The sequence below is a fragment of the Oncorhynchus mykiss genome, chromosome 3 (genome assembly GCF_057628025.1).
Source record: "Oncorhynchus mykiss isolate SJ-2025 chromosome 3, ASM5762802v1, whole genome shotgun sequence".
Lineage (NCBI taxonomy): Eukaryota > Metazoa > Chordata > Actinopteri > Salmoniformes > Salmonidae > Oncorhynchus > Oncorhynchus mykiss.
The window spans coordinates 57,909,306-57,921,421 of record NC_143024.1 but is presented as its reverse complement, the minus strand read 5'-3'; the positions used below and the strand labels follow the sequence as shown (position 1 = coordinate 57,921,421).

Sequence of the window (12,116 nt, the reverse complement as noted above, 5' to 3'; positions counted from 1 at the left end):
AGCTCACTAATTACATATTGTTAGGAACAGACGAGGCCTGCTTATACTATACCTCAGGGACAACCGTCCTCCACTGTGTTTGTTTCCCAAATGGAACCCTATTCTCTATTTAGTGGTCAAAAGTAGTGCACCAGGGAATAGGGTGCCATTTGGGATGCATTCAAGGAGACTGTAGCATGCATTTAGTTAGTTAATTTACACACTGTATACACACAGAGCCGCAAGTTTATATACGTTTACTTAAGGGAACCCCACCAGTGTATTCATTGATATTCATTGTGGCTGGTTTAATGAACATCATTATTTGTCTGACAGCACAGAATGCTATCAACAGCTATAGTATGCATGTCTCTTTCTTTCGCTCTCTCGCTCTCGTTCGCTCTTTCTTTCATTTTTCTTTCTTTCCCATCTCAGCCTGATGTGTAGATTAAGTCCTTGAGCATTAGTCTCTGTAGCATCTAGTAGGAGTATCCACTCCTGTTTTATTTAAGGGAAAGAATAGCTACTGCATCAATGATTGTGAATGACTCAATGAGACTCAATGAAAAGGAGCTGAGATGATCCCTTGACTCCCCACCTTTCTGCGATGCTTCTGCCTCTGATTCAGTTGACCGACTGTATCAGAGCCTGCAGACTCCCGTAATCTCTGTTACTGTGCTCCAGAGATATCTTTCCCATACAAGTTGGCAAGGGTTATTTTTCTCCTGTTTGGATTAGCCTGTCTACGGTTTAGCAAGATGACGCTTTGTCTCTCCGCCCCCTTCCCCCAGTCTCTCTCTCTCTCTCTCTCTCTCTCTCTCTCTCTCTCTCTCTCTCTCTCTCTCTCTCTCTCTCTCTCTCTCTCTCTCTCTCTCTCTTCTTTTTTTGTGTGATGTTGAGTGGCTGGTCTATTTTGTAGATAAGCAAACGTAATCCTTTGTTCTGGGCTTACTGACTGGGCCGGGCTTGGTGAGCGATTGAAGTCTCCACCATGGCAGATCAGGACTGGGGTTATCAGCAATGCACATGAGTGACCGCTGCACCGCACTGCACTGCACTGCACTGCACTGCGCCACACAGCCAAGCAGCAGACAGTGTTGATGAGCTGCATTTCAAGCCTCTGACTCATTGGATGCTTCCCAAATGGCACCTATTCCCTATGTAGTGCACTGCTTTGGCCAGAGCCTACCCAGCTAGCACGTAACGATCTGAGAACCATATGTTTCATAGAGCTTGGTTGTCCTATGGTGATTTTGCATACAACCTTCCCACAACTGTCTGGGAATGGTGCAGTGAAGTTGCTTGGCTTTGGAAAATGTTCAGCACATTTAAGGAACTTTGCCCAAAAAAACTTTTCTAAAGTTCGAACATGGTTACATTTCATTTCGATTTTGGTAATGTTCTAGGAACGTTTTCCAACGGGTTTGACATTGGGAACCTTCTCAAACAGTTCAGAGGACATTAAGAAACCACGTTCTTCTGTGGGAATTTCAGTACTTCAACATCAAATGAAATTGTATTGGTTATATGCTTCCTAAACAACAGGTGTAGACTAACAGTGAGAGGCATACCTACGGACCCTTCCCAACCATGCAGAGAGAAAAATAGAAAAATAATAGAAACATATACGTAATTACACAAGACATAAATATACAATGACTAACGATAACTTGGCTATATACACGGGGTACCAGTACGAGGTAATTGAGGTCCATATGTACATGCTGCATAGGTAGGGGTAAAGTTATTAGGCAGCAAGACCGTAGCAGCAGCGTCTGATGAGTCGAAAGAGTTAGTTCAAAAAGAGTCAATGCAGATAGTCTGGGCAGCTATTTGGTTAACTATTTAGCAGTCTTATGGCTTGGGGGTAGAATCTGTTCAGGATACTGTTGGTACCAGACTTGGTGCATCAGTACCGCCTGCCATGCGGTAGAAGAGAGAACAACCTATGACTTGGGTGGCTTTGACAATATTTAGGGCCTTCCTCTGACACCGCCTGGTATGGAGGTCCTGGATGGCAGGGAGCTCGGCCCCATTGATGTACTGGGCGATACGTACTACCCTCTGTAGCGCCTTGCGGTCAGATTCCAAGCAGTTGCGATACCAGGCGGTGATGCAGCCAGTCATGATGCTCTCAATGGTGCAGTTGTAGAACTTTTTGAAGGTCTGAGGCTCCATCCGGCATTGTAGGATTCGATCTTAGCTCGTCGGAGGTCGTAGCAGGATTTATTTTAAGTGTATGGGTTAATGTCCTGCTCCTTGAAAGCGGTAGCCTCTATCCTTTTAGCTCAGAGTGGATGTTGCCTGTAATTCATGGCTTCTGGTTGGGATATGTAAGTCTGGTCACTGTGGGGGGGAGGGGCATTGATGTACTGGGCGGTACGTACTACCCTCTGTAGCGCCTTGCGGTCAGATTCCAAGCAGTTGCGATACCAGGCTGATGAAAACTCTCTTGATAAATATTATGGCCTGCAGATTATCATGAGGTATTCTAACTCAGGCGAGCAAAAATGTGAGACTTCCTTAACATTAGAGATCGCGCACCAGCTATTGTTAACAAAGAGACACACCACTCCCACCTTCATCTTACCCAACTCTGCCAACCAGTCTTGATGGTAAATGGAAAAGTCAGCGAGATACAGTTGAAGTCTGAAGTTTTCATACACTTAGGTTGGAGTCATTAAAACGAGTTTTTCAACCACTCCACAAATTTCTTGTTAACAAACTATAGTTTTGGCAAGTCGGTTAGGATGTCTACTTTGTGCATGACACAAGTAATTTTTCAACAATAGTTTACAGACAGATTATTTCACTTATAATTCACTGCATCAAAATTCAGTGGGTCAGAAGTTTACATACATTAAGTTGACTGTACCTTTAAACAGCTAGGAAAATTCCAGAAAATTATGTCATGGCTTTAGAAGCTTCTGATAGGCTAATTGACATAATTTGAGTCAATTGGAGGTGTACCTGTGGATGTATTTCAAGGCATATCCTTCAAATCCATAAAAAAGCCAGACTACGGTATGCAACTGCACATGGGGACAAAGATTGTACTTTCTGGAGGAATGTCCTCTGGTCTGATGAAACAAAAATAGAACTGTTTGGCCGTAATGACCATTGTTATGTTTGGTGGAAAAAGGGGGATGCTTGCAAGCCGAAGAACACCATCCCAACCGTGAAGCACGGGGGTGGCAACATCATGTTGTGGGGTGCTTTGCTGCAGGAGGGACTGGTGCACTTCACAAAATAGATGGCATCATGAGGCTGGAAAATTATGTGGATATTTTGAAGCAACATATCAAGCCATCAGTCAGGAAGTTAAAGCTTGGTTGCAAATGGGTCTTCCAAATGGACAATGACCCCAAGCACACTTCTAAAGTTGTGGCAAAATGTCTTAAGGACAACAAAGTCATGGTATTGGAGTGGCCATCACAAAGCCCTGACCTCAATCCTATAGAAGGAGGCCTACAAACCTGACACTGTTACATCAGCTCTGTCAGGAGGAAAGGGTCGAAATTCCCCCAACTTATTTTGGGAAGCTTGTGTAAGGCTACCCAAAATGTTTGACCCAAATGAAACAATTTAAAAGCAATGCTACCAAATACTAATTCAGTTTATGTAAACTTCTGACCCACTGGGAATGTGATGAAAGAAATACAAGCTGAAATAAATCATTCTCTCTACTATTATTCTGACATTTGACATTCTTAAAATAAAGTGGTGATCCTAACTGACCTAAGACAGGGAATTTTTACTCTGATTAAATGTCAGGAATTGTTAAATACTGAGTTTAAATATATTTGGCTATGGTGTATGTAATCTTCTGACTTCAACTGTATATATCATCCATGTCCTTAGTCGTGAAACATAGAAGCTCTCCAGAAGCTGTTTTCGGTTAAAGAAAAATATGGTGAAGGCTTTAAAAAAATAAAAGTTAAGATCACTGTAAAAAAAATAATTTAAAAAAGTAGCGGAGTTGATAAGCAGCCCGTAAAACGGCTGCTATCCACGGCAGCGGCATATCCTTGGAATAACGTTTTACTCATGGTTCTATTTAAAGTCATGTTTTCAAATTGTTCCAATCACTTGAGGAAACAATGTTTTTCCATGGGGATTTCAGTACATCAGCATTAATGTTCCCTACAGATTTTCTCTTGGTATTATTTAATATCATGTCCTCAAATTGTTTTCAGACAACGTTAATGAAACCTTCCATCAAATTCCACAAGAAAACTTTAGTAATGTTTTGAGAATGTTATTTAAATTCTCAAGATGTTAATAAACTTTACATCAAAATAATACTTAAGGAACATTCAGAGAATTTTCGAAGAAAGTTATTTAAAAACATTTCCATTTCGTTCTCAGCATCAACCCAACTCTCTCTATCCTCTACCTTGTGAAGCGTGTTCAGGAGTGTTGGCCTCGCCCACTAATTGGCCACACCTGATCTTAATGAGTGCTTGTTTTCTTTTGGAATTGGGTCTGTTTGAATAGACTAAAATGAATAACTTTGTATGCATGAAAAGAACCGTATCTCACTGATGGGTCACAATAAAAAGGAAATGTGTTAATGCCTAAGCAAATACATTTCCATGTGTCCTATCTGTGCTTGGGAGTTCACAGTTAACCTAAGCTATCAGTGTTATTATTATAAGTCTTACTGGAACATGTTCTCAGAACATTATTTAATTACCTTCAAATAACCTATAATTTCCGCTCTCAGAACGTTAATAAAACCTTCCAGGAAAACTTTCAGGGAACCATAGTAAAATGTTCTCAGAACCTCACTAAAGTCTTACAGTTCCCAGAACAGGCAAAAGGTTAACTTCCGTTCTCAGAACGTTTATAAAACATTCTGTTTTAATGGTCAGGAAACGTATGGCTTCGTTCCCAGAACCAATGGGAAACCAAACATTTACTTTTCCACAACTTCCAAGGAACCAAATGTGCTAGCTGGGTGTAAAGCACAGGTCAAAAGTAGTGTACTATAAAGGGAATAGGCTGCCATTCAGGATGCAAGGGCTTCCAAACTGCAAGGGGCTTGTCAGGAGGAAGCAGTGTTGGAGGATATGTGTAGGAAGTTCAGCGCTATCCAAGGTCATCTACTATATATCCGTAGCCAGATTTAAGAGGAGTTGGAGAATCCTGGGGCTGTCTCTATACTCTCCTCCCTCCACACTTGGGTTAATATAATGACATTCCTCTCATTTATCTTAAGGTAAAGCATACAATGCAATGGATAACGACTGCAAGGGATAGCACTAAAATCAAATAAACTGTTACCTTAGGCAATGGCAGAATTGTGCTTCATGTATGAAGCATATTTTTTTGTGGATTTGTGAATGTCAGCAATTCTCCAACCCACTGTGCTATTTATTCACATGGTATTTTACTGCTTCCAAGGGCCCATAGATGATCTGGTCAAAAGTAGTGCACTATATAGGCAATAGGGTGCATTTTGGACACACTACGTTATTTATTTTCTATGGCCATCATACAGCCAGAAACCGAGGACTGTGGTAACATTTTATTTGGATATTTATTTGGATTTGGATCTACAGACATGCTTTTTTCATGCTTTCCAAGATGGCGTAGCAGTCCAGACGAGTTTTGTTCGTCCTCTCGTGTACTTTTGTATTTTTTCGTCTTTTTTTGTATATATTTCAATTTTATTTTCAATCTCTTCTCCATTTTAGTTCAATTATACCTTCCGGTAACCTGCCTCACCCAATGTGATACGGAACCGCTATTATTTGTCATTTTTAGACCTTATAGCAAGAACCACAGCCATCAGAAGCTAACCAGCTAATTAGCTACAAGCTATTTAGTCATTGTTAGTCACTGCTAGCGGCCTTTACCTTCTGCACAGGTACCAGCCCTTTTTTTAAATATATATATATTTTTTTGCCTGGATAACACTCACCAGCCTACCAGTAACGGACTGTCTCTCCACTAATATTTTAAACAGACTATTAGTAACATTTCAACTAACTATCTACTAACCCTAACTCTAAACCTAAAATTAACCCTAACCTTTACCCATACCCGGCTCCATGATGGGGCTAAAGGGGGCGTAGCCTCCTCAGTTTTAGTTTTATGTTCCTAAGGTTGAAGTCAGAAGTTTACATACACCTTAGCCAAATACATTTAAACTCAGTTTTTTTTATCCTAGTAAAAATTCCCTGTCTTAGGTCAGTTAGGATCACCACTTTTTTTTAAGAATGTGAAATGTCAGAATAATAGTAGAGAGAATTATTTATTTCAGCTGGTATTTCTTTCATCACATTCCCAGTGAGTCAGAAGTTTACATACACTCAATTAGTATTTGGTAGCATTGCCTTTAAATTGTTTAACTTGGTTGAAATGTTTCGGGTAGCCTTCCACAAGCTTCCCACAATAAGTTGGGCGAATTTTGGCCCATTCCTCCTGACAGAGCTTGTGTAACTGGGTCAGGTTTGTAAGCCTCCTTGCTCGCACACACTTTTTCAGTTCTGCCCACACATTTTCAATAGGATTGAGGTCAGGGCTTTGTGAATGCTACTCCAATACCTTGAATTTGTTGTCCTTAAGCCATTTTGCCACAACTTTGGAAGTATGCTTGGGGTCATTGTCCATTTGGAAGACTCATTTGCAACCAAGCTTTAACTTCCTGACTGATGTCTTGATGTTGCTTCAAAATATTTTCCAGCCTCATGATGCCATCTATTTTGTGAAGTGCACCAGTCCCTCCTGCAGCAAAGCACCCCCGCAACATGATGCCGCCACCCCCGTGCTTTACGGTTGGGATGGTGTTCTTCGGCTTGCAAGCCTCCACCTTTTTCCACCCAATTATGGCCAAACAGGTATATTTTTGTTTCATCAGACCAGAGGACATTTCTCTAAAAAGTACGATCTTTGTCCCCATGTGCAGTTGCAAACCGTAGTCTGGCTTTTTTTATGGCCGCTTTGGAGCAGTGGCTTCTTCCTTGCTGAGCGGCCTTTCAGGGGATGTCGATATAGGACTCATTTTACTGTGGATATTGATACTTTTGTACCTGTTTCCTCCAGCATCTTCACAAGGTTCTTTGCTGTTGTTCTGGGATTGATTTGCACTTTTTACAACAAAGTACGTTAATCTCTAGGAGACAGAACGCATCTCCTTCCTCAGCGATATGACACCTGCGTGGTCCCATGGTGTTTATACTTGCGTACTATTGTTTGTACAGATGAACGTGGTACCTTCAGGTGTTTGGAAATTGCTCCCAAGGATGAACCAGATTTTTATTTTTTGAATTTTACCCCTTTTTCTCCCCAATGTCATGGTATCCAATTGTTGTAGTAGCTACTATCTTGTCTCATCGCTACATCTCCCGTACGGGCTCGGGAGAGACGAAGGTTGAAAGTCATGCGTCCGCCGCACTGCTTCTTAACACAGCGCGCATCCAACCCGGAAGCCAGCCGCACCTATGTGTCGGAGGAAACACCGTGTACCTGGCCACCTTGGTTAGCGCGCACTGCGCCCGGCCCGCCACAGGAGTCGCTGGTGCGCGATGAGACAAGGACACCCCTACCGACCAAGCCCTCCCTAACCCGGACGACGCTAGGCCAATTGTGCTTCGCCCCACGGACCTCCCGGTCGCGGCCGGTTACGACAGAGCCTGGGCGCAAACCTAGGGACTCTGATGGCACAGCTGGCGCTGCAATACAGCGCCCTTAACCACTGCGCCACCCGGGAGGCACAGAACCAGACTTGTTGAGGTCTACAATTTTTTTCAGAGTTTTTTTCTGAGATTTCTTTTGATTTTCCCATGATGTCAAGCAAAGAGGCACTGAGTTTGAAGGTAGGCCTTGATATACATCAACAGGTACACCTCCAATTGACTCAAAGTATGTCAATTAGCCTATCAGAAGCTCCTAAAGCCATGACATAATTTTCTGGAATTTTCCAAGCTGTTTATAGGCACAATCAACTTAGTGTATGTAAACTTCTGACCTACTGGATTTGTGATACAGTGAATTATAAGTGAAATAATCTGTCTGTAAACAATTGTTGGAAAAATTACTTGTGTTTTGCACGAAGTAGATGGCTGACTTGCTAAAACTATAGTTTGTTAACAAGAAATTTGTGGAGTGGTTGAAAAAAGAGTTTTAATGACCCCAACCTAAGTGTATGTAAACGTCCAACTTAATAATAATATTTTGATTTATAAAGGTGGAGTCAAGTGAACCAGTTTGGGACTGGTGAGGACTCTGTGTTGGAGGCTGAGCTGTTTCCATCCTGCTCATCTTCTGTTCCTATGGGGTGTGCTCTGCAGGAGTGTCTGCTCTACTGTATGGGCAGATAGGGACGTGGATCAGAAAACTAGTCAGTATCTGGTGTGACCACCATTTGCCTCTCCTTTGCATAGAGTTGATCAGGTTGTCAATTGTGGCCTGTGGAAAGTTATCCCACTCCTCTTCAATGGCTGTGTGAAGTTGCTGGATATTGGCGGGAACTGGAACACGTTGCCGTACACGTCGATCCAGAGCATCCCACACATGCTCAATGGGTGACATGTCTTGTGAGTATGCAGGCCAAGGAAGAACTGGGAGATTTTCAGCCTACAGGAATTGTGTTTAGATCCTTGCAACATGGGGCCGTGCGTTATCATGCTGAAACATGGGGTGATGGTGGCAGATGAATAGCAGGACAATGGCCTCAGGATCTCGCCACGGTATCTCTGCGCAAATCAATAAATCAATAAAATGCAATTGTGTTTGTGGTCCATGGCTTATGCCTGTCCATACCATAACCCCACCACCACCATGAGGCACGGTGCCATACACGCTGTCTGCCATCTGCCCGGCACAGTTGAAACCGGGATTCATCCGTGAAGAACACACTTTTCCAGCATTGCCAGTGGCCATCTAAGGTGATCATTTGCCCACTGTAGTCGGTTACGACGCTGAACTGCAATCAGGTCAAGGCCCTGGTGAGGACTAGAAGCAAGTAGATGAGCTTCCCTGAGACGGTTTCTGACAGTTTGTGCAGAAATTCTACGGTTTGTGCAAACCACCAGTTTCATCAGTGGTGGTCATTCCTGCAGTCAGCACGCCAATTGCATGGTTCCTCAAAACTTGAGACTGTGGCATTGTGTTGTATGACAAAACTTGTATTGTCCCCAGCGCAAGGTGCACCTGTGTAAAGATCATGCTATTTAATCAGCTTCTTGATATGCCACACCTGTCAGGTGGATGGATTATCTTGGCAAAGGAGAAATGCTCAATAACATGGATGTAAACAAATTTGTGCACAAAATTTGAGAGCAATACGCTTTTTCTGTAAGTGGAACTTTTCTGGGATCTTTTATTTCAGCTCATGAAACATGGGACTTTACACTTTACATGTTGTGTTTATATTGACCATTCTCCAAGTGGAAACGTTGTTTGGAGAGCTGCACACCACTTGCATTACATAACTTTTGGTTTATTTAATTGCATTTACCAGTTTACTGTACATTTCTTCGTTGTAGTTGTTTGGAGAGTATTTGTCCGGTTTCTCCATTATGTTTAATGTTGCACGCTTTAGCGTGCATAGATATACCTGGCCTGCGCGTCAAGAAGAAGTGTGGTCAAATGAATTGAAGTGCCTGTTTGGGGATGTTCTAGTTAGTTTACTTTTGGGTAACTCAAGAGGAGGCTGTATCTGAGCCTGAATGATCCCACCTGTGCTTTATTGGTTATTAAGACCGGTTTTGCCTGATGAGAGGCGTTTTCTTTTGAATGCTGACATTCTGAAGTCAGACCTTTTGTAAATATATAGATTTGTAAATATCACCGTCATCTTTCAAACGCCAGCGCTGTGTAAATAAATCCAGCACTCGTTTGCACCGCTACCCCCTTGCCTCTTGCTGAGTCTTCGTCCTTACGACTGCTAGAAGATTCCTATTTTACGCTGATACAGCACAAAGGAGATAGGCTACAGATTTTGCACTAACCTGTCACTTCAAAAGCACTCAATGGTCTCAGATTCTCTGCATTCGAACGCTAGGTTCATTGTGGTATAGTGTGATATAAGCAGAATTCAATATAATTCCAATGCAAAACCCCACACCAAAATATTTGCCCCTCTTGCCTATTTCAACTGCCCTTTTAGTCACTTTACCCTGGTGCCCGGTGTGCCTTAACCCTAACCCCTTATTCGAAACCTGACCTTAACCTTAGCAAGCAGTTGCTTATTAGCAGATAGTTTGTTGATAGTATGACCATCTGTAGTGTATCTAGAGATGGACTGGCCGGGCTATCCAAATAGTGTGACCAGGACAGCTTTCACTTATGCACTGTCAAAATAATAAACCTGTGAAAACCAAAGCACTTTTGGCATCCTCCTCCGTACATTTTTCAAATGCCTCCTTAGGGGCTTGGATCATATGTAAATGCCCGTAATATTTAACAGATTTAGACCGAGATTACATTATGTTCACACAAAGTACTCCTCTTTCCCATGGGCCTCCAGTTTTGCTTGCTGTTTTTCATGCTTCCTCTGTTTTCTTTGCTGGTTTTGTCCAGGCCATGTTTTGTTTTAAAGCGCCTGTATTCTGGCGTATCATGTACTGTACTTTTCCAGGAAACATCTCTGAGTTGTCAGTAATCTGGAGGTTCCTGCAGCATCACAAACACAGGCTGTGTGCTAAATGACACCCTGTTCCATATATACTGTAGCGCAGAACTTTTACCAGAGCCCTCATTTTGGAGCTGAACCCACGTTATACTGAATCCAATATTTACAGCCCACTTCCTCAACATCATGGCTAGAATAACATTGTGGTGTCGAGTAACTGCTGAGACATCACTAGACTGATAGCCTGCATCCAAAATGGCACCCTATTTCCTACATAGTGCACTACTTTTGACTAGAGCCCTGTGGGCCCTCGTCAAAAGTAGTGCACTATATCTAGGGAATAGGGTGTCATTTGGGATGTAGATATAGGATCCAGAAGTGGCACTCCCGTCCGAGGCACGTCATCCTCAGACGGCTAATATCATCCCCAGCAAATATCTCTTCTATTCTCAGCCCTTCCCGTGTTTGTGCGAGCGAGCCAGCCAGGTAGTTTTAGACTCCTGCTTGTTCCTGTGGATGCCGCAACTCTAATCAGCCAGGGCGAAACAAGAGTTGTCTGCTCACCCACTGACATGTTTATTAAACATTGCTGTACACACACACGCAAGCCAATGACCCCTCCCATCTCCTACTATACACACACACACACACACATACACACACCAACATGCAAGCAGATGACCCCTCCCTACTATACACACACGCAGGCAAGCAAACACGATCAGGACAGGGAGGCTACACTTGAGGACAACAAGATAATTGAAGTGGGGCAGGACAGGCAAGCTTTGGTTTCCATTCCTTGAAGTGACCGTAGAGATAGTTATTAGGAAGAGAACAGAAGACTGACCAGGGTTCAAATACTATTTGAATACGAGCTTGCCTAGAGTGCCAGATTGGCGGGGTTTACAGTTTTGGGAGTATTCTGTTGGTTCCATCTCGCCAGGCAAGCACAGAGAAAGTATTTGAAAATATTTAAAACAGTGTTTGAGCTGATGTTTGCCAGGGAATGGTGAAAGTCACTGCCACAGGGTGCCGCTCGGCTCTGTTTCAGCCAGACGCTGTTCACAAAGCCACACAGATGATCTCATCTTATGACCTCTCATCTATTCATTAACATTTAGTACGGTAAATTCTGCCGTACTGGCTATTCCGCCAACAATGTACAGTCACGCAATGGGACTCTAGAGTGGAGTTATGCAAAGTTCACTGCACTTTTTGGCTACCTTTCGCACTGCACATTTGGCTACTTTCTCTTTGAATGCTGTCGAGATGAAATCATGTATTCCCAGTCTAAGTAAGTAAAAGCCTAGCAAAAGGAGAGGAAGCTAGACAATATTTCCGAGGCTCACGACCTCGTCTTTCCTCCAAGGTTTGGATAAAATCGGAATTCACTAAACCTCCTCTTCTTTCTCCTTGAAGATGGACTGCTAGGGTGACAAAGTGACAGTGGTGACAGATTCCTGGCCCTGAAGCCCACACATGTGTCTGACTCCTTTGTAGTCGGGGGGGGGGGGGGGCGGGGGGGGGTAACCTGGGCTGAAAACTGGTGAACGTG

At 43.0% G+C, this 12,116-nt stretch overlaps 1 protein-coding gene across 5 annotated transcripts in view; it reads left to right on the top strand.

Annotated features, from left to right (window-relative positions):
* LOC110504150 (kalirin) overlaps positions 1-12,116 on the top strand; it is a 262,188-nt gene that overhangs the window by 133,197 nt on the left and 116,875 nt on the right. The gene's annotated exons all lie outside the window — the stretch shown is intronic.